This window comes from Salarias fasciatus (genome assembly GCF_902148845.1).
Source record: "Salarias fasciatus chromosome 23 unlocalized genomic scaffold, fSalaFa1.1 super_scaffold_20, whole genome shotgun sequence".
NCBI classification, from domain to species: domain Eukaryota; kingdom Metazoa; phylum Chordata; class Actinopteri; order Blenniiformes; family Blenniidae; genus Salarias; species Salarias fasciatus.
The window spans coordinates 13,816,269-13,837,327 of NW_021941230.1; the positions used below are offsets into that span (position 1 = coordinate 13,816,269).

General features: G+C 52.3%; 1 pseudogene; it reads left to right on the forward strand.

The window, feature by feature from the left end:
• The window catches only part of LOC115383649 (uncharacterized), a 105,691-nt pseudogene that overhangs the window by 48,781 nt on the left and 35,851 nt on the right, over positions 1-21,059 (forward strand).

Below are 21,059 nucleotides of genomic sequence, written 5' to 3' on the forward strand. Positions count from 1 at the left end.
AATAAAAATAATGACATTTTTCTCAGGAAAACTTCATGAATCTTTCTGCAGTTTGTCTTTTGGCCTGAAATTCTAACCCTGTGAGTCCGCTTCTCCTGATCGATGCTGCAGCAGCTTATTAATCCCACTGAAAGCTTTCCCTTGCCAGCATCACTAACTGTCGCCCCCCTAAGTGTTCAGCTTGCTTCTGAAAAACAAAAGTGACTCAGATCTGCACTGAATTCTTCCCTCTCTTCCGTCACGGCAGTGGAAATCAGCTGATTTCTTTCTCCAAACCGCTGCAATTCTCTCCTCTTTGTGTTTCTGTAACTTTTCCTTCTAGTTTTTTTTTCTGTATTTTTTTTTTTTTTTTTTAAAAAGGAGTGTACTCCCGCTTTCCTGCCTCACCTGCCTGCTTCCTCTCTGAAATAAAGCCGATGTGAAACCTCCTGCATGCCTGTCTGTCTCTCTTTCTGTTGGGTTTCCTCCCACTTTCACCGTTTACTTTTTTCTGGTTTGCTGTGTTTTCGCCTCCGTTTTTCCTCTTTTCTCTCTTTAGCTCCTCTTAACACAAGTGAAGACGTGTCTGAGAAATATGGAAAGAAAAAAAAAAAAACACATGCCAGCTTATCAGAAATGTAAAATTACCCCAGTGAGTGGCACTCTCCCCGTCACATGTGGAATAATGAAGGCGTTTCGAGAACACCTAATGAAAATCATCTCGGGAGCGGAATTATTCATGAGCGCCGCTGCGAAACCCGCTCGCTCCTCTCAGATGTGATAAATGTGTTAAAACGTCACGAGGCGCGTTAACCTTTTACTTATTTTTTTTTTTTTTACCTCTTTCTGCGTCGGAGTGCCGTCGTGCGGAGACGCTCGCCGGGACGACGAGTTTACGGGAGCAAGATCGGGTTTTAATCCCTGGTGGGAAGCGAGCGAGCGACGTTTCAGTCGGTCACAGACGTCCTGGGTGGGCGGGCCGATGAGGAGCTGAGCTGTGTGGAACGTGCGTACGTACGTACGTGTGGTGTGTGTGTGTGTGTGTGTGTGGCTTTGTTTGTTGATCCAGTCCTGCTATCAAACACAGTTCAGAGGTCAGTTGAAGATTTCTAAAGACATTGTTACCTGAATTTCACAGAGAGTGAGGAAGAGTGTAAAGGCTCCTGACGGGAGATGATGATGCTGACCTTTGACCTTCCCTTGCTTCAGGACCTCTGGGCTTGCTTGACTTCAGCTGTGAAACTCCATCGGCTGGTTGGTTCCACGTGAAGCCGAGGCAGAGTTAAGCCTCTCACAAGCCTTTTGTATGCAGCTGTAGGTGTAGATGGACCCCCCCCATCCCCCCCAATCCTCCCCCTGGTTTACTTATTGTTGTGGGATTAAGATATCAGCCTGTCTGCCAGCTGCTTTTCAAGCCTCCGCGAACTGCAGGATGGATGGATGGATGGATGGATGAGGGAGGGGGGCACAGGAAAGGGGGGGGGCTTTATGTGTCGTGACACATGTGGCAGGCCTGTCAGAGCTTTGCGGATCCACGCGACGCACATACATGAGCTCAAAGTGATTGACAGCTGTGATGTGGCGACACATTGGGAGGGGCGGCGGCGGCGGCTAACGATCCCCCGGAGACGCCATGACACGGTGGACACACCCCGCTCGGCGCTTTGATGATATCAGGAAGATACCTTTCATTAATTTAAGCTCCTTGCTAAGCGCCGCGTCTCTTTTACGCCTAAACAAGTGTGTGTATAAAGTGTGTGAGTGTGAGTCCAGAGAAAGCATCTTTCATCCGGCAGCTGTGATTCCCATCAGCGCCGTGGGGTTGGGGTCCTTTGTAGTGCTGCTGGATGATGTGCCTGTCAGCCTCTCAGGACTGTTGTAATTATCACGTAGTGCACATAAAGAGAAGCCTGTTTTTGTATTATTATCATAAACGTATCTGGAAGTGGATCCATATCAGTAATTCGTCAGTAGAATTGTGTCAAAATGTCTCAAATTAACCCCCCAGCACAAACCTGCATCGAGTAAATATCAAAGAGTTTGGAAGCAAACAGAAATACACAGACTGGTGGACAAATTAGCTTAAAAATATGATCATTTTGATATTTGTGGTGGTTTGTTTACCCCCCTCGTGCTCATTCTCCGAGGTGAGTCACAATCGATGCAAAAAACCTCGTTTTGTTTTTTATTGCTTCAAATGAGGAGTGATTTTTTTTTTTTTCTCCCACACTTAAGAAAATTGGAGCTGGTTGATCATCTCGCCTCTCACACTTTTTTTGTGGGTTTTGGCGAAGCCTGAACAGGCCTCCTCTTCGGTTTGTCATTTTGTTTGTTGTGTGAAAGCGACGCCGGAAGCGGCGGAGACGTTAAAGGGGAGCGCTCCGTCAAAGCGTCTCCTCCTGCTCATCCGCGACGTTCATGCCCCGTCCCTTTAAGAGCCAGGTGCGCTGGCTCGCTGGCGCGGCGCAGGTTATCGATCGGCGGTGGATTAATGAAGAAGCCAGAATAACATCCGGTGTTAAACGTGAAGCTCGGCAGTCCGTGCGCTCATGTTGGAACTGGATTATCTTGTTTGAACGGATTGAAGAAATGTTTGCGCTGACATGAAGTGAGTCCGGTCCGGCGTTAACCCCCGATCGCCTGTCCCCCCCCCCCGCAGGACGCCTACCACAGACCGTCCAGGCCCCCCAGCTCGGAGCCCGTCCTGAACGGCGCCAGCAGCTCCAGAGGTGGTGAGCACACTAACACACACACACACACACACACACACACACACACACTGCTGAACAGTCAACATTAGCTCTGGTTATCTGCAGCTGATGTGTACACACACAGTGTGTGTGTGTGAGAGACAGCCCAGACTCCTGACAACCGGGTGATTCCTCTCTCATCTCTTTAAGGTCACTCTAAAGAATCACATTAAACATCCGCTCCGTCGCTCCGTGTCTCATTTCACTCTCGCCGCTGCGTATTTATCTCCGGAGAAAAGAGGAGTCATTAGCTGTGTTTTTCCCGAACGCCGCCTCAGCTTTTCATGTGCAGAAGATCTGACCTTGGAATCATTACGCTGATGAAACGGCTCCTAAGTTGGGCCGGATTGCATAGCGGGGTATTGGTGCAGCATGTTGTGTTAAAGAAGAAGAAGAAGAAAAAAAAAAAAAAAAAGACGGAGAAAAGAAACAAGAAAGTGTTTTAAATTCTTCTTTATCTCCCGCCTTGCCTCGCCTCGCCTCGCCCCCTGGGAAGCAGGGAGCTGGAGATGCTTCCCTCTGTCAGCTCTCCATCACTGCCGCCTGTCCTCTCTCTCTCTCTCTCTCTCTCTCTCTCTCTCTCTCTCTCTCTCTCTCTCTCTCTCTCTCTCTCTCTCTCTCTCTTCTAAGGAGGGGAAGCGATGCACCGTTTATGGAAATGCTGGGATGAGTAGGAATGATGGTTCCAGGTTGTATTGATCCTCAGCTAAAGGACGGCCGATGCTTCACTCTCATGAGCGCAAGTGATTCGTTGAAGTGACCGAAGACATTTAAAGCCATGAAGTTAGAATTCCCCCCCCCTCCCCCCCCCCCCCCCCCCCCCCCAATCCACGATAAAAACAGAGTTAGGGAGTCGATGACAAACAAAATCTGCGTGTCTTCCTTCTCCTCAGCCCTGCATCCCGCCGCCGCCACCAACGGCGGCTCCGGTCACTACAGCAACGACGAGGACGATGTGGAGCAGAGCCACTTCCCCCCGCCGCCCTCCCCCGGCACCGTGGAGCAAATAAACCGAGAGCTGCCGTCTCCGGGTCCCCCGCAGCGCAGGTACACACACACACACACACATACACACACACCCCATTAAAGTACACAGAGGTCATTATGCTCTAATGGCGCTCTGTGTTACGAGATAAAGAAGAGTCATTACGCTAAATATTACCGCGCACATATGAAATATTTAGATTATACGGCCTAATTGCGGCGGCCTATTTGCATTATGCATTAGTAATTACGGCGTTGGCATAATGGTGTGAATTCAGCGGGAGTTTGAAGGAGCCGTGACTCTCGTGTTGGGTTCCAGCTGCAGTCGGAGTCGCTCTGGCGCTGCGTGAATCCAAACCGCGGCTTCCTCCGGGGTTCATTAGGATCATCTGTTGAAGGAAAACGTTCAGCAAGCGGGCTGACAGCGCCTTTGAAAAGAGCCGATTTGAAGTTTTATACATAGAAACTGCTATTAATAATAGATCTCACCTTTTGTTTTGGGGGCACGAAGTTGATAAAAATGGATCAGAGATTCGAGTCAAAAGTCGAAATTTGCTAAAAAATAGACGTGACATTTAAAAGTGTTGTGATGAGGTTTGGAGAAAGGTCGGTCGTCCACCTTGACGTAGGGGCGAGAGGCCAAGAAACGCGTGGAAGCGCGGCGTGTCAGCCGCTCCGTCATCGAGCAGAATCAAAGTGTTCAGATTACGGATAAATCGCCGCGGTTATGTAATCTGTAAAACATGCCTCGCCCAAACAGAGCGCGACGGGTGTAATCACAGAGAAAAGTCTTAAATCATGACTGTTTAGAAATCTGCCGTGTGTGTGTGTGTCTGTGTGTGTGTGTTTGGAATCTGGCATCCGTCGTGAGACAGTGCGTTCTATTGTTTTACTGAATGGAGCCATCTGGATGGGAGGAAATGAAGTGATCTGATGTGTGTGTGTGAGTTGGAGAGTGACAGCCTCTGTTTGCTCTCCGCGGCGCGGCCGCCGTAACGAAGCGCCGCTCGCTAAATGTCGCCCTTCTCCTCTCTTTTCCTACCACCCCCCCCCCCCTTCCAGCGGGTACCAGACGCTCCCCCGCCCGGCCCCGGACTTCTACACCAGAGGCCGCTTGGTGAGCGACGGAGACGACGTCCCGCGGAACAGGGCGTCCAAAAGCATGGACATGGGTGAGCTCGCACGGACGGCGAAGCTGGCGCAGAACGTGGATCTGCGCTCCGGACGCAATCGCACAAAAAAACACGAGCGCGGCGGCGGCGGCGGCGGTCACGTGCTTCTTATCTGGACGCGTCTCCGTTGCGATATGCGGCCCTCTCTTATTATCGCCGGCCGGCGGGGATTCGACCCGCTGAACTCATAAACCTCAGGGGCTTTCCACTGAACTGCATCAACACACTGTGTGTGTGTGTGTGTAAGGTTTCTAATCTCGGTTTGCTGCATGTGAGCAAGGCGAGCGCGAACAGACTGATTTCCTGGTATTAACCCGGCTGACCCGTCCATACCTCCTCTCCTCTTCTTCTCCTTCTTCCTTCAGTCGTTTCATCTCAGTTTTTTTTTTTTTTTTTTTTTTCCCGCCTCGTATTTTCTTTAGGGAGCCGCGCCGTTTCTCTTTCTTTGCTTTTGTTCTGTGTTCCCTTCATCTTGTCCCGTCTCCTTGTGTCTCACCTGAAAGCCACTCTCCTCCTTCTCTCTCTCTCTCTCTCTCTCTCTCTCTCTCTCTCTCTCTCTCTCTCTCTCTCATTTCCAATCCCGGTTCATTAGGTCCGGCGGATTGGCTTTCTTCCTGCAGCGCACGTCTCCGCCGCCCCAAACTGATTGGCTTTCATTATGGACCGTGGACACTCACAAACACACACACACCCACACACCCGCACACTCCGCCGTCCGTCTTCTCTCTATCTTCTATCTCCATCTCTGGCCATCTTCCATTTCAATCTGTTTTTTTTTTTTTTCCCCTCTTCCTTTGTGTTATCTCTGCTTCACTTCGGGGCTGAAATCAGGTAGTTAGCAGCAGTGTGTGTGTGTGTGTGTGTGCTCAGAAGGCTATTCTGCTCATATCGTTTGTATTGAAAGAGACGCCCCCCCCCCCCTCCACGTCGGCGCCTCACAGGTTAGCTCTTATTAAACGCCACTTGACACGAGGAGGCGAGTCGCCGGCGTTGACCCCGAGCGCCTCGACGCGCGGCGTGTTGACTCAGAGCTTTCAGTCAAACAGAAAGCCGACGCTGGGATGAACTGATCCCGAGACGGGAAGGAGAGTCAGAGCCCCCCCCCCCCCCCCCCCCCCCCCCCCCCCCTCGGAACACCTGAAAGCTTCAGAAAGAAGGATTTCTGCTCTCAAGTAGAAAAACATAAAGTGAGACGCTCAGAATATATAATCTGACAGTAAGTGTCTGCCAGTCAGCTCCTTCCACTAATGCGTTTCTCCGCCGGGTGGGGGGTGGGGGGGGGGGTCGACTTTAAGATGCTTATAGTGGAAACATCCATGTTTCGGAGCCTGAACTCCCCCCCAGCGGTGACTCTGCTCCTCGTGGGACCGAGCCGATGATCTTGTAACCGGCTGCTTTGTTTCAGCCGCAGTCGCGTCGTTCACCGACGCCGACCCTTCGCATCGGGGGGTCAGAGGTCGGATCTGGCAGTCCCGTCAGCCGCCTCGGTCACAAGTCCTCAACCGTGTGTGTCGAACATAAAGCCCTCGGGCCAAAACGGGGCCCGCGAGAGGCTCCGGTCTGGGCCGGCGAAGGCCCGAGGCTGCTCCGCCGCCTCTGTTGTGTCGCAGTTAAACGGCGTTGAGGGTAAAAAACACACAGAAGTCTGGAGCGAAAAGCTTTTAAAAGACTTTTTGTTCTCCGGCAGCAGAAACAAACTTGGCCGCCGGCCATTCAGACTTTTATCTCCCCTCGGCAGCAAGAAGGGGCCTTTTCATTATCTGCCAGGGTCGTGCGGCCGCTCTCTCTGTTTGAAAATATTTAATTTTTATTTTATCTGGCACATGTTCCCCAAAAAAGGTGTTGCTGTGTCTTTGTCTGGGCCGCTGCAGGTTTTTTTTAATATATAAACCGTGCTTTTTTTGATTTCCGCTTCACTTTTATTCATTGTGGACTGGTTTTTTTTTCCCCTCCCTGCGCCGCCGCCGCCGCCGCCGCCGCCACCGGTCGCTCTGCATCTGTCACTTTTCGCCTCTTTGGCTTTGTCCCTCCAGTTTTCTGCCTCGCTCTCATTTTCTCTCCCTCCCTCGCCCTCATCTGTCCGCCGGGAAAATTGACCTCATAAAAAATGAAAAGGATTATTTAAGAGAAATAGCAGCGTAATGAAAACCCATTATTGTATCCCATGGTGCACTGCCTGTGGTAGCGACCGCAGTTCCCGCTCGACGAGGCGGCTGTTTGGAGTCGTTTTTTTCTTTTCTTTTCTTTTTTCCTTTTATTATTTTCTCCCATTGTCTCACCTCTATCTGTTCTCATTTTCTCCCAGCATCACAATATCTCACTTTCTCCTGGTTTCCATTCATTTCTGCTTCTGTTTCATTTCCTCTCTGTCTTCTGTCATTTTGTCCCGGACGGCAGCAGGGACCAGACTCTCCCCGCACGCCGTGTCGTGATGTGATTTCCTCTGCCGTTGTGTGTTTCAGTGGCGGATGAGAGCAACGTGGGCTCGCTGATCCGACCCAGGAGAGGTAAGACGGACCCCACGAGTCGACGCTCCTCTTCCTCTTCCTCCTGCTCCCCGCCCGTTTTAACTGTTCTCCTCAGGAGTGTTATTGAACTCAGTGTCTCGTTAAAAGACCAAAACTATCTTGTCCAACTTTGTAATACACACACACACACACATACACGCACGCACACGCACACAGCGCTGCAGCGATCTGTTAAATCCACCTGCGGCAGCCCTCTCCGAAGCGTTCTGCAGGTGGAATACAAACGACCGGAGTGCCGCCGCTGACCTCAAATCCCCCGCACTCAGCATTCCCACAAGTGGACCCTCCTCCCCCACCCTCCCCCACCTGCTCCGCCCTCCTCCACCCCCTCCGCCCCCTCCACCTCTCACGGTTTGACTTTCCCGGCATTTCCAAGCACCTCCATAACCCTCCCAGCCCCCGGTAATAAAGCGATCCATTTCTTAGCTGCGGCGCTCCTTTCTTCTTGGTTTTTTTTAATTTTTTTTATGTGTGTATTTTTTTTTTCATCTCCTCTGGCAGTTGACGTCCCGGCTAATGCGTATTGACAGGGCTTTTGCGTGTTTTCCATTTTTGCTGATGCGGCGGATTTGCCCCAGCTTCCTGCGCCCGCCGCCGCCGCCGCCGCCGCCCTCCTTTCCTAAGTGGCCTCAGTGTTTCTTTATGGGCTTTGACATATTTCATTAGCGGGATGGTCTTAAGAGGCCTGCTGGCTTCTTTAATCTGGCTAAAACCCTCTTTCTCTGTGGCCGAAGCTCCTGCGAGGTGCGCCTCGCTCCTCCCTCCCTCCTCCTCGGCCGTCTCCGCTCTCCAGTTTTAAGAGCCTCCGTCTTCAATCGAGCTTTGAGTTCCATTTCTCTCCTCGCCGCTTTCATCTCTGCTTCCACTCGTCCTTCTTCCCAATCGCCTCTCCCTTGATTATTCTCCGTCTCCTGCTCTTTGTTGCCAGGCTCATCCCCGGTTTCCAGCTGCCTCTCAATCCCAAAAACTTCATCCCCGCGTCTTCGTCTCTCTCCATATCCAATTCTCCGCTCATGATCACTCACTTATTTTCTCTCTCTCTCTCTCTCTCTCTCAACAGGCTGATCCTTTTTTTAGTCTCTGTCTCTCTGTAATCTTCACTTTTCTCTTTCCCCGCTCAGCTGCAGCTGTGCCTGTTCCAGCTTTATGTGATTATGGGGAACATGCTCAGCCTCGGAGCTTCCTCTACCCTGCTACGCCCGGCCCGGCTATGTGTGTGTGTGTGTGTGTGTGTGTGTGTACATGCGCCCCGCAGACAGCTTGAAGAGTAATGGACAGATATCCCTCCGTTCATCCCTCCATTTCTCCCTTTCAGAGTCTTAACATCTCCCCTGGCAGCGAGCTACCCTTTCTCTTACAACACACCTGGGAGCTCGTCCAACACACACACACACACACACACACACGCGCACACACACACACACACACTATCACTAACACACACACACACACACACTGCTGCCTGCAGTCTGCTTCAGCTGGACTGTGGTCGGCCATGTTTTTTCCCACCGTCGGATGAAGACGGTTTCAGATCAGGAGTCACATTCAGTCCGGTGGAACAGTGACCTGGAGCTGTCACGACCTTTAGATTGGAAGGTCTTCGTTGTTGTGTTGCAGAGCGAACGTGATGAAAATGTCGATATTTTCATAACGTCAAATCATCGCTCTTGGAAGTGACCACAATGTGAACAGGAAGCCAGTTTTAATTAATGAAGCTCCCTGTGCCCCTGGTCCTCCTGCCTCCCTGGTCCACGCGCTGCCGTCCTCTCTGTGATCCAGCAGCAGCAGCAGGCAGTAATTATGAAATGGCCTTTTAAGTCCCCTCCGGTTATTAAAGCCATTCATCTGGCTGCAGGCGAAATACAAACAGCCCATACGTCCACTCATATATCTAAACAGCTAAACACATTACCGGCAGGGCCGCGCCTCCGCCCGGCTCCGTCTTCGGCCCCCGTGACGGCGGACGCCTCATGATCGAACGCGGCTTTAATCGGAGGAGAGTTTTGATTGGCCGCTACACGGATTGGATTTGCTTTGAGTGGCCCCTCCGGCAGTCGGGAGTGATTCGGTTTGAAGGCAGGTCTGTCAGAAGATTAGGAAACGATGGCGGCTCCACGGCCGTCCTCGTTCCTGGAGCGATGGCGGATAATGACGTTTAGCGTTTCTCTCGCAGTCCCCAAACTCGGTGAAAGGACGAGACGTCACGAGGCGCCGCTTCTCATCTTCAGAGTTCGGGCCTTTTGTTTTGAAGCCCTCCAGACATTCATCCTCCCATGTTTGCTGCAGGAAACCTTTCACAGCCTCGCAGTCGTCCAGGGATGAGATGAAGCATTTCTCGTGGATTCATAAACATTTATTGAGACGGGATCATTAAGCCCATTCCTTTATTCGCGCATTGAATTAAACGTTTCTGCTCCTTGAAGCGCCGTATTTAATGCTCGTGTCGGATTGAATTGGGCGACCTTTACGGACCGGGGTGACGCCGAGATCCGGCTCGCTCTTTACAGGTTCGCCTGTTTCTGTCCGCCTGCTTTTTTTTTTTTTTTTTTTTTTTTTTATAGCGGAGTGCAGGTCAGGGGCTGTTTTACAGGTCTGCAGAACAACAGCGTCAGGCTTTATTGGCTGATCCTGAGATTGGATGCTAGATTGAAAAGTGTGTGTGTGTGTGTGTGTGTGTGTGTGTGTGTGTGTAAACATATCTGGCTCCTGTGTGATTGTGTACCCAATTTAAAGAAGTATGGCCAGGAGCTCCAAGCCCCCCTTCGCACCAGAGACTGAAGTGTCTCCTTGACAACAACTCAACCCCACACACACACACACACACACACACGCACACATGCACTTTGCCGCCATCGTCACCCGCCGGCAGTTTGAAAGGAAAGGGGCAATTTCTCGTAACCTTGGCAACATCTCTGCCAGTCTGGAGCGAAGCTGCTCGCTGCTCGCAGCACAATGCGGTCCAGTTTGAAAGGTGAGCGCTCAGGTCCTGCTGTGAGTGTGTGTGTGAGGTGTGTGTGTGTGTGTGTGTGTGTAGATCCTTAAAAAAAAAAAAGTCTAGAAATTAGCAGCAGGTTTTTGGCTTCGAAAGTCCAAAATGTCAAGAAGCTGCGGAGGTTTTAATCCCGATCGTTTGATGTGAAAGTGACCGAAGTGCATCACAAAAAAGACAAAAAAATACGATAAATATGAACGTCTTAATCATGAATGAACCTTTGGAGATCATGATGATCACGTTCACCGAAGGCCCGGCCTCCAGGTCACACAGCGGTGTGTTTGTGTGCGCATGGATGTGTGTTTGTGTGCACACGGGTGTGGCCTTGGCCCTGGGAGTTGCTGTGTATGTGTTTAGTGAGGAATGCAGGCTCTTTCGCGCAGGTAATTGGTACGTTCTGCGTTTCTCTCCGTGGAAAAAAGAAAAAAAGTCACGCATTGTTTAGCAACAAACACAGTTACCTCTGGAAATGACTGTTTGCTTCTGATCCCCGTCTGTTTTCTAACTTAACTCCCACTTTTTGGCGAGCCAAATCGCGTTGTTCAAGTGGATGTTGGTGATCGGAACAGTTAAAGTTGACTTTTCGCTGATTTACATCGTAACTTTAAACCGGAGAACCTTCAGTATCTTTGGGGTCTTCATGCTGCTCTTTGTGCTTTAGTGTTTGAATATGCAGCTTTTTTGTTCTCCGTTCTTACTTCATGCACAGCAAATGAAAACGTCCAGGATCCAGAGAGGCGTGCTGAGAGCTGAAAGTGGGCCGAGGCGCTGACGCGGGAGCTGCGAGCGGCTCGGCTGGGCTGGGCTCGCTGCAGATGTCCTCTAGCGACAGCCCCACCAAATGGAAGAGCGCCATTGTTTCTCTGCTGCAGTCAATTATGTAAAGAGGACAAAGTGAAATAAGATAAAATGGATTGTTGCAGTCGCTGACTTCTCGCTGATAAAACTTAAATGAGCTACCACCACGACTGGAGTAAGGAAAACAAAAGCAGACACGTTATTGTGTCGAGGCGCAGCGGGAGAGGCGGGGGGGGGGGGGGGGGGGGATTAAAAACATCAGCCGCTGATCAGATATGCTGGACGGAGCTGGAGGAAGTTTTGTTTTGGTGGTTGTCAAAGAACGACGTAAAAGTGGTTTGAGATGCTTTTCATGCTTTCAGCTACTTAAGTTTGAGTTTTGAGTTTGTGAAGTCTTATTCTGAATGCGGCCGGTCCGTCCGTCGTCCGGACCGGCCGGCGTTGGAGTCGGCGTGAGTGTGTTACAGCTGCGAAGGGCATCGCCCGCCGTCCCGCCACGTTCCTCGGCTGTTAGGCTGTTTGTCAAATCTGTGCAGCAGCTTGAATCGGTGGCAATCAGGCAGCGGCGCGGCGAGCGGCTCGGCGAGAGCATCTGCCGGCGCAGCGGGCGGCGATATGTGATAAACGCTGATTTCACCCTCCATTGGATCGAGCTGGCGATGATAGCCACCTCTTCCCCGCTCATCCATCCCATTAAACCCTCATTATTCATTTACCTCCGGCCTCAGCCGCCTGACACACGCGGGACGGGCGGCTCGGGCTGGCCTGCGCACACACACACACACACACACACACACACACACACACACAGGCTTCCTGAGAAAACAGCCACCCGAGCTCATGTTGCGTCTGCTGTTTCATCCCAGGCGGTCAAGGACACACACCGCTATCTCAGACCGCCAGTATCACGACTTTAATTTCTTAACTTGGAACAGAATTCCCACAGTTTGCTGTAAAAACACACACACACACACACACACACACACACACACACACACACACACACACACACACACACTCTCTCTCTCTCTCTGCACTGGCAGGGAGCTTAATTCTATCAGGCTTCGAGCCGGACAGCCGTAATTACATTTGTGACACAAATCCTGCCTCTCAAATTGAGCGTTTTATTCCTGAGCGCCCCCACTCCCCCCCCCCGACTCTCTATTTATAACCCCTTCTTCCCCATAAATCCCTCTTCCTCTCAGAAAGTCAATTTGGGACTTAAAAGGCGGCGACGCTCCGCTCACTTTTCCCCCCTCCTCCTTCAAACTCGCCGCTTCAGTTTCACTTCCTCCTCTTTTCTTCCTGCTCTGGAGCGCCGGGAGCGAGCGGCACCAGGTGAGGAAGAGTTGAGGGAGAGGGGGGGGTCGGCTGACCCGTTGTCGTAGAAACACGACCGAACAGGAGCTTGCTTGTGTTGAAAATCGGGCAGATTCCTCTTCCTGTCTTCTCCTCTTGTCTTGAAGTCGTCTTTCCGTCCTTCCTGCTGAATCAGCGGTGGCCTTCGCCCTGCCTGAGCGACGGCATCGTCCTCCTCCTCCCTCCGTCCTCACTCTTCCCTCTCTTCCTCCCCCAGAGCCGGCGGCCGCCGGAGGCGCCCTGGGGCCGACCCTGGGCCTGTGGAAGTCCAGCTCCCTGGAGAGCCTGCAGTCGGCCATGTCGGAGGCCAAGCAGAGCCGGGTCCAGGTCCAGGTCCCGTTCCACCGGCCGCGGCCGCACGTGGTGCGCGGGCGCGGCTGCAACCAGAGCTTCCGCATCGCCATCGACAAGTCGTACGAGGGGCCCTCGGAGGACGGTGAGGAGACGCTAATCGCGCAGCTGTAGCCCCGGATCGGGTCTCGTTCCATTTGGAGAGCGAGCCGGCTGCCAGCGCACATCCGTTAGCTTTTATAACGGCCTGGCACCGGGGACGAGCCCCGGGCCTGCCAAGGGACAGCGCTTAGCCTGAGTGCCTTAATGAAATGCCACGCCGTTTCACCCACTCAGCAACTTGCGGGAACAACTTTATCCCTGCAGCAGCGTTTTTCCCAACCGTCCAACTCGTAGTCGTGCAGATGTGAAAGCGACACCTGAAGATCTGTGGGTTTTGGATTTGACACGTGTTAACAATCCACATGTGGCTCTCCTCAGACGACGACCTGTCGGAGAACAGCTCCGGCCGGGACACGCCGGCCAGCAGCTCGTCCCGCCAGGACCTGGACGCCGAGGACGAGAAGAAGAAGAGCAAAGGCAAGAAGAAGGCCAAGAAGAGCAAAGGGAAGAAGAAGCAGGCGGACTCCGCGGAGGACCCCGAGAAGAAGAGCAAGAAGAAGGGATTCGGTCTGCTGCGGTAGGACGCCGTCCGAACTGAGCAGATTTGGCGATCTGTGCTGTCAGGGTCCTCCTGCTTTCCTCTCGCCGTGCAGCGTCAGAGGCATCCTTCTCGTAAACAGCAGACATGAGGCGGCACTCTGCCCCACTTTCCCCTGATTTAGCTCCCCGCAAATTACCCGGCTAAGCACAGCAGGATTATGGGAGATATTGGATTATTGGGGATGAACCCCACCTTCCCGGTAATGGAGGGTATCCATTATTTCTCAATCGGACTCGGGCCCGGCCCGAGCGGCCTGTCAGCGCTTTATCGCGGCGTCGCCATCGTGATTGGTGGTGGTCTCGGTCCTTGCGGCGGCCGTCCTTATCTATCGGCGGCGATGACACGGCGCGGTCAGTGTATCACCGCACTTCCAACACTCCAGATTCAATTAAGCCGTGACGAGCGATAGCGCGGGCCGAGCGGCGGCCCGCAAGATGGCAGATAAGAATCCAATCGGCCGCGGTGTCAAGGGCAGTAATGGAGGAGATGTTCGGCGCGGCGCGGCCGGCGGCGGGAAGGGCGACATGAAGGACGGCGCCGCCGCCCAAACTCAGGAGGCTCCCCTCTAATGTGCTAACCCTCTGGGTTCGTCTTAAGCGGCTGAATTTATTCCAGAGGAGAAGAAGAGCGGCAGAAACAGACAAATATGGAGAAGCGGAGCCTGCCGCCGCGTGACAGATTGTGGAAATCTCAGCATCTGTACCGCATGGCGGCCGCGTCTCTCTCCTCACTTTATATTCCCACTTTTTTGCTTCCTCCTTCCACAACAGCCATAAACTGCACTGCGGGACACGCTCTGCAGCTGGGACAGACTCAAACATAAGGCCTGCGGACCCTTCTGAGGCAGACAGGAGGGCTTCTGGGGAAAAAAAAAAAAAAAAGGCTTTTTGAATTTCTAAGAGGAGCGAGAGACCCTGAAAAACCGCCGCCGCTGAAGCACCTGCTCCTCCTTCACACTGTGGAAGCTTCTGCCTCTCCTCTAGGTCTCTCTCTCTCTCTCTCTCTCTGGCCTTTATTTGGCCAGTGTGATTGTTATTGAGCTTGAAATATGACTTAATCAGCCGGAGTATTGCGCTGTTCAATCTGATTGCGGCTCTCAAATGCAGCTTCCCTCCGATGGCGGCGTTAGGAAAAAGGCCACATCATAAACGCGTGACCTCGATTTTCCTCCGCGGAGAACGCGTGCACAACAACAGCTCGCACGACAAATGTTGGAAGCGTTCCCCGTCCTTTCGGCGGCCGTAAATATTTGGTTTAAACCGCGCCAGTATTTGAGGAACAAGTCGTTTTTGGCGGCCGTACGGCGCAACCAGCTGGGTCTAAGGTGACCTCTGCAAACCCAATATTTGTTGTGGGAACGTTTGTTTGTTTTTTTTTTGTGCTGAATCCATATGTGATCCTTTTTATGGAGGAGGAAGGTTTCAGCTCTGCAGGATTCAGGTCTGAATCCTCTGCTTCACCAGGTTTATTGTTTCATATTGTTTTTCTGTGGAAAGACCCGGCTGGATGGAAACAAACCTTTTAAATTGACGTTGTTATGATATTTGAGGCTTTTCTCACATGTTGGGCCTCAGTTCTCTGAATAACCCAATAACTCTTTCTTCATTCTGTTTCCTCTGACCGGTCGGCCATTTTCAGCATCGAATATGTGTAATTTGACGCCAGCATCCTGGATTTGGCATCTCGCCAATGTGATCGTTCATGGATTTCTGTGATCAGCTGAAGTGTGAGCTTCACTTTTCCATCACTGAGTCTCTTTAAAGCCACTTCAGTAAACCTAACTGTCCGATTTCAGTTTGCGTCCGACGATCAAACGCGACACAAACAAGGTTTTTTGTCTGTGAATCCGATGTGAGGTCGTCTCTCAGGTTTGGTATTGCCGTCACATCGTCGCTCTGTTTTTTTTTTTGGAGCTCTGCCAATTTTTTTGGGATGAATTGTGGGAAAAATACGACTCCAGTGAAATTACACATAATGTTGGTTAATAGCCTGAAAGGTGCTGCAAATTGCAGCCCGCTGTGTCCCCCCCCCCCCCCCGTTCCCATCGCCGCTCCTCTCCGCTCCCTGGTTGCTGAATAAGCCGAGACAAATGGCGGCGCCCTTCAGACCTCCCTCCTCGGCCCGTCTCGTCTGTATGCGGCCGACGGCGGCGGAGACTCTGCCACTTCCTGCGGCGTCTGACCCGCTGGACTCTCAGACCCCAAACCACCGGGTTTCTCTCTCTGCTGTGACTGAAGATGTTTTCCTTCTCCTGAAAGTAAATTCTCCACTTCCCTTTTGGCCCCAAACTGGTGTTTTTTTTTACAAGTCCCTCCTCGCGGCGGCTCTCGCTCTCCGGCTCGTGTCGAGGATTAGACGTCATGCTTTTATCCGACTTGACTTAATGGGGAGTTCGGGGGTTTGAGGGATGTAGCTTGTGACTAACATCTTCTGATTGTGTCATCCAGCCGCCGCCGCTCCGAAGCAACATCCGCTGATCGCTCCGTGTTTTCGTTGCTCGGTTGCTCAGTTGCTCTTTGTTTCCCATCTTTGCATCTTTGCCCCGCCCCCCCGCCGTCCTCCGGCGTGCCCTTGTCTCCTCTTCCTCCACCCCTCCACTTAGCCCAACACGCTGGAGGGTTCCTCCGCCACCTCCTTTTCTCTCCGTCCTTGAACGAACTGTTGATTTGGCTCGGCGGCGTTGGACAAAATGAGCTGTCAGGTCCTGCACGAATTCACACAAGTTCGCGATTTTCTGCAATTAAGCGCGCTAATACGTGCACTGCGAGGTCGCCCAGACCTCCTGCCAGTCGAAGTGGAGACGAGACCGGCTAAATCCTCGTTTCTTTTTCTTTTTCAATTCCGGCCCGTCTCTGATACAGTAATTACTCACTTGATGTCGCGTCGGTTCCGAATCGTCAGACTTCGGGCGCCTGAGAGCGAGGACGCGTGCAGACCTCTGCTTGTCACCGGCGTTGGAAGGCAAACCAAAAATCCCCCCTGACATGTTTGTGTGGGTGTCTTACAGCAGTGACTCTAAGCTGTGACGGGGCTAAATTGGAGGTGCGCTGCCTAATCCCGCCATTGGTTCAGGCACCGCAGGTGGATTTCTTTGATCCGGCATCTCGTCTGGCTGTTCGCAGTCCTCAGCAGAGCACTTATTCATATTCGCCTATGTAAAATATGCATTAGGGGCCGTATATTTAGCTCTCTGGATCGGCCCGGGCCCGTCCGGATAAGCATTATGTCTCTTAATTCATCTCTTTATCGCTGCTTAAATAATATATGCGAAACCGCAAATCAAGTCGTCTGCAACAGCTGACGTGCGGGGGGGGGGGGGGGGGGGGGGGGGAGCAGGCGGCCTCGGCTTACCGGTTAAACACTCGCTCGCAGGGTTTCCTCTTCCGCGCTCGTCGCCATCAGGTGGAGGTTAGAAGAGCTGGAACGGGGATCGAGTGTTAATATAACCTGCAATTAGAGCAGCTCCTCGTTCCCTCCGTGGGAAGAGCTGTTCTTCGGTTTGCTTGGCCTCATCGCTTTCCTCTAATGAAGTCGCTCCTCGTTTATTCAGAGCATCACAATACGGAGCACTGTGTGTCTTTAAAAAGAAAAGCCGCCGTATCGCCGAGATGAGCAGCGAGTCAACATTTCTGGAGGAAAAAGCAGCCTTAAAATGACAGCCATTTCCTTTTTTCTCTCCATAATTCACATTTGTGCGCAATTTGCTCCCCGCAAGACTCCTGACACCCTAAATATAAAAAGCTGCCAAGTATTTCCGCCGCCGCTGAAAATGAGCTTTCGCGTTTCCCGTGCTCACCACTGAGCCACAATTCTAATTTACAACTTTGCGACGGGAGGCAAACAGAGACGGCCGCTATCGCCGTCGGCAGCCGCCGGGAAAAAAAAACAAAAAAAACAAATTAACTTTCTTCCCTCCGTTTTTCTCCGCCTCCATTCAGCGCGATGGGCAGCTTTCCCGAAATGATGTGCAGGTTTATTGGTGTTGATGTGAGCTGTCAGTCAAATATGAGAGGGCCGGGGAAAATCGACGGCGGAGATGATGAGGAAATCCTCATGCATATATATCAGCTGATAAAAGGGGCAGTCACAACACGCCGGCCCCCCCTCCCTCCCTCTGTCGTCCTCCCATTGAAATCCCTCCTTCTCTTTCATGTTCCCTGTGTTTCACACGGCGGCTCCTCTCCGCGTCTCTCACTGCGCTTCATTTACTCGAACGGTGATTCAACTCCGCTTCCCGACTGATCTCCGGCGGCCTCGGTCGAGTTAAACGCGGCGGCAGGAGTTCGCTCGCCGAAGACACGAAGGAAGGAGAGTTTGCGAAAAAGTTGTTGGGCTCGACACGGAAACCTCGGCAGCCGCTTTCAGCCTCTCTGCTTCTCTTCTCTCCTCTGCTTTATACGCCGAGCAACAGTCGGAGTGAACTCCCGACGAGCCTTTCTTGTGCAGATGACACGCAGTGAAAAAGAGTCGTGCGCCCGGAGAAGCCGCCTGGCTGTTCCGCTCGTGAGACTCATGAGCTGAAGACGTGACGCCTGCTGTCCTGGCAGGTCGAGCCGGGATTTATAACACCGTGTTGCATCAACACGGCCAAGGTTGGGTCTGTCCTGATCCTCTCTCTGTGGCGACTTTGCTCCGGACGGAGATCTGATCAGGAGCTCGTTTCGTCTTCCCCCCCCCCCCCCCCCCCCCCCCCTCCCCCGATCCGGATGAGAAACACGATCCCCACATCAGCCAACGAGCCCAGACGTCCATTTGTGTCGACCGGCTTCCCGATCCATCAGCGCCCCGTCCCGTTACGACGTTTTGGATCGACCCGAGAGACGCGGCGTTCGGAGTCTAGACTCATTCGTATCGGCCGGACATTCAGCCAGCGGACGATCGAGGGCCTTCAAGTGACCGCAGGCAACGGTCACGACCGAGGAGCGTCCGGTCGTACCGGTCGGTGGACGCCGCCGCGTCCCGACCAGGCACGATGGATGCTCTTCAGTCAAGAAATCCATCAATCAGGCTTGAATCAGAGAAGATGAGGTTTTGTCTGATCCGAGGGACGGTGTTCAGAGGTCAGAGGTCGGCCTCCGCTGCTGTATTTACTGTTCCGACTCAGAGAGGCGACGCGGGCGTGCACGAGCCTCCACACAGAGAGCGGCAGGACGAGTCTACGGCCCGGCGCGCTCGTTAAATATTAATGCGCTTCCTGACAGAAGAGTGGAGGGAAGACGAAAGACAAACAAATTGCTGCAGGCGACGGGTTTTATGTGGAATCGCTAAAGTGTGCCACAAATCAGAATGCAAACAATTAAAGTGACGCTCCGCACCCCTCTTCGCCTGAATTCACTCCCCTGCTTTTCCTTTTTTTTTCTCCCCCCTCTCACTTTTTATTCCCTTTCTTTGCATTTTTAATATCTTTTCTCTTCCCTGAAACTGAACACGAGGAAAATATGAAAATGTGAGTTCTGCATTTAAGCCGCAGCTCAATATTCATCTATTGGATTGTGCCGAGAATTTCGCGAGACGAGGATAAAAAAACCGATACTTCAGATCGACTAATGTGAGGAATGGCTGCACTCCAGATCTTCTTAAAGTATGAAGTACTTTTTAAACGCAGCGGATTCCACAGAAATGACGTTTCTCAGGCAGAAAACACACAAGGAGACATTAACGAGGAAACATTAGACGCTGTGTTTTATTGTTGTGTGTGTGCTTTTGGATGAATGTTCACTTTCAGGAACGTAAAACGGCAGTAATCGGCCTTCGTTCTTCCCTTTTGTCTTCCTCTCTTCACTTCCTCGCGTCGTTCCTTTGTCCTCGCTCCTCCTCCTCTGCTCCCGGCTCCTCCGGGCCCCTCTTCATCACTCCCTCCTTTTGTCTGACGCCGGCATCGCCGCTCCAGGGATCGGCCGGCCGCTGATTAAGACGAGCTCCCCGTATCTCCCCTCTTCTCCGGGAGAGCGACTCGCAGAGCATTCATACCTGTCTGCGTCTGCCGGCTCTCCGCCGCCTGCTAAATTAGACTCATTTAAAGAGGAAATTAAAGCAATTCCTCCCTTTGCTTTTCTCTTTTTTTTTCTTCCACTGTTATCCTTTGGAGCGTTTGACTGCGCCGCTGCTTCTCTGGCGAGATGAACTGGGAGAATTTCATGTGAGAATCACTTTGGATTTCGTGTAGAAAAGCTTGTAATGCCGTTTCCTCCCTCCCTCCATGTGTTCCGAACTTTCTTCTTGATACTCTTTAAAGAAGTGAATATTAAAAGGGGAGTAAACGGATATATCCTCCTCCCTGCATTATTAATACCCCCTAAGTGAAGCTGTTTTAACCACGATTAGCATCGTGGCGCTGCAGTTTCATCCCTCACCTCCTCGTCTTATCAGCCCGTTAACGGAAGATGATTTGGACCAAATTGCCGGGATGCGCTGCGGCGCGTACAGGGGGGCGGGGGGTAGCGGGGTAAATAGATTTAATGAAGCCCGTTGGGGGAAACTGCGTTGAGGAGAAGGTGGGAAGGGCGCGGAGGCTGCGATTGGCTGGCGACCCGCCGCGACCTCGTCGCCGGGCGACCGTCCGCCTGTTTGCTCCGATCGGTCTGCTCCCCGAGGAGGAACCCCCACCCTGATTTTAAAGAGCGCTTCTTGTCTGCTTTCTGCCCCAACTGTCTGTTTAGAGCCTGGAATAGTTTCCGCGCTTCTCTCTCTCCCTCTGCCTTTCTTTCCTTCTCCTCTTTCACTGCAAACTCGGCGGAGGAACCGTTCGCTGTTCTCCAGATAACATGCAGAGCAGTCTAATTACTGCGATAACATTTCTGCTTGGCTGATTAACTGTTCTCTGCTCCTTCTATATAGTTCCCAAGCTCCTTTACTCCCAGCCGAGCTCCGGCTCACCCGTCCGCCTCGCCGCTTTGCTTTCTTTCCCCCCTCTTCTCCCGCTCTTTCTCTTCCATCCTCCGAGGTGGACGGGCCTCGTTTAACCAGCTCTGGAAGCAGTTCCAGTTTTCCCCTCAGCGTTCTGGCTCCGCCCAGGAAGCCGCTCAGACCCGGAGCGCCACACCTTGAGCTTACCCCAGGTCTTGGTTTGTGTGTCTTCAGACTCATCTCAGTCCGTTCTTGAAGAATCCAGGAAGTCGAGTTCATCAGACTTTTCCAGATGATTTGATTCTCAAATCGTGATTATTTTTTTTTTTTTTCGTTAGTTTCTTTGTTTTCATCCCTGGAGCAGACGCCATCCTAAACCTGTGTGTGTGTGTGTGTGTGTCTCACCTCAAACAACGCATGGCAAGGTGTCTACAAGTGTCATCAAATCTGCGAGTGTGCGAACTCACAAGTAATCACACACTTCACACACACACACGTCAATTACATCGTCGTCATCCCGGCAAACACAAGGCTTCACCGGAGAACAAACGGCGGGCGCGGAGCGTTGGTTTCTCCACAGATCGCTCCAGACGAGGCGGTTCGAGGCCGTCCGGTCTGCAGGTGGACGGACGCCGCGGCGCTGGCAGAGAAAACGGG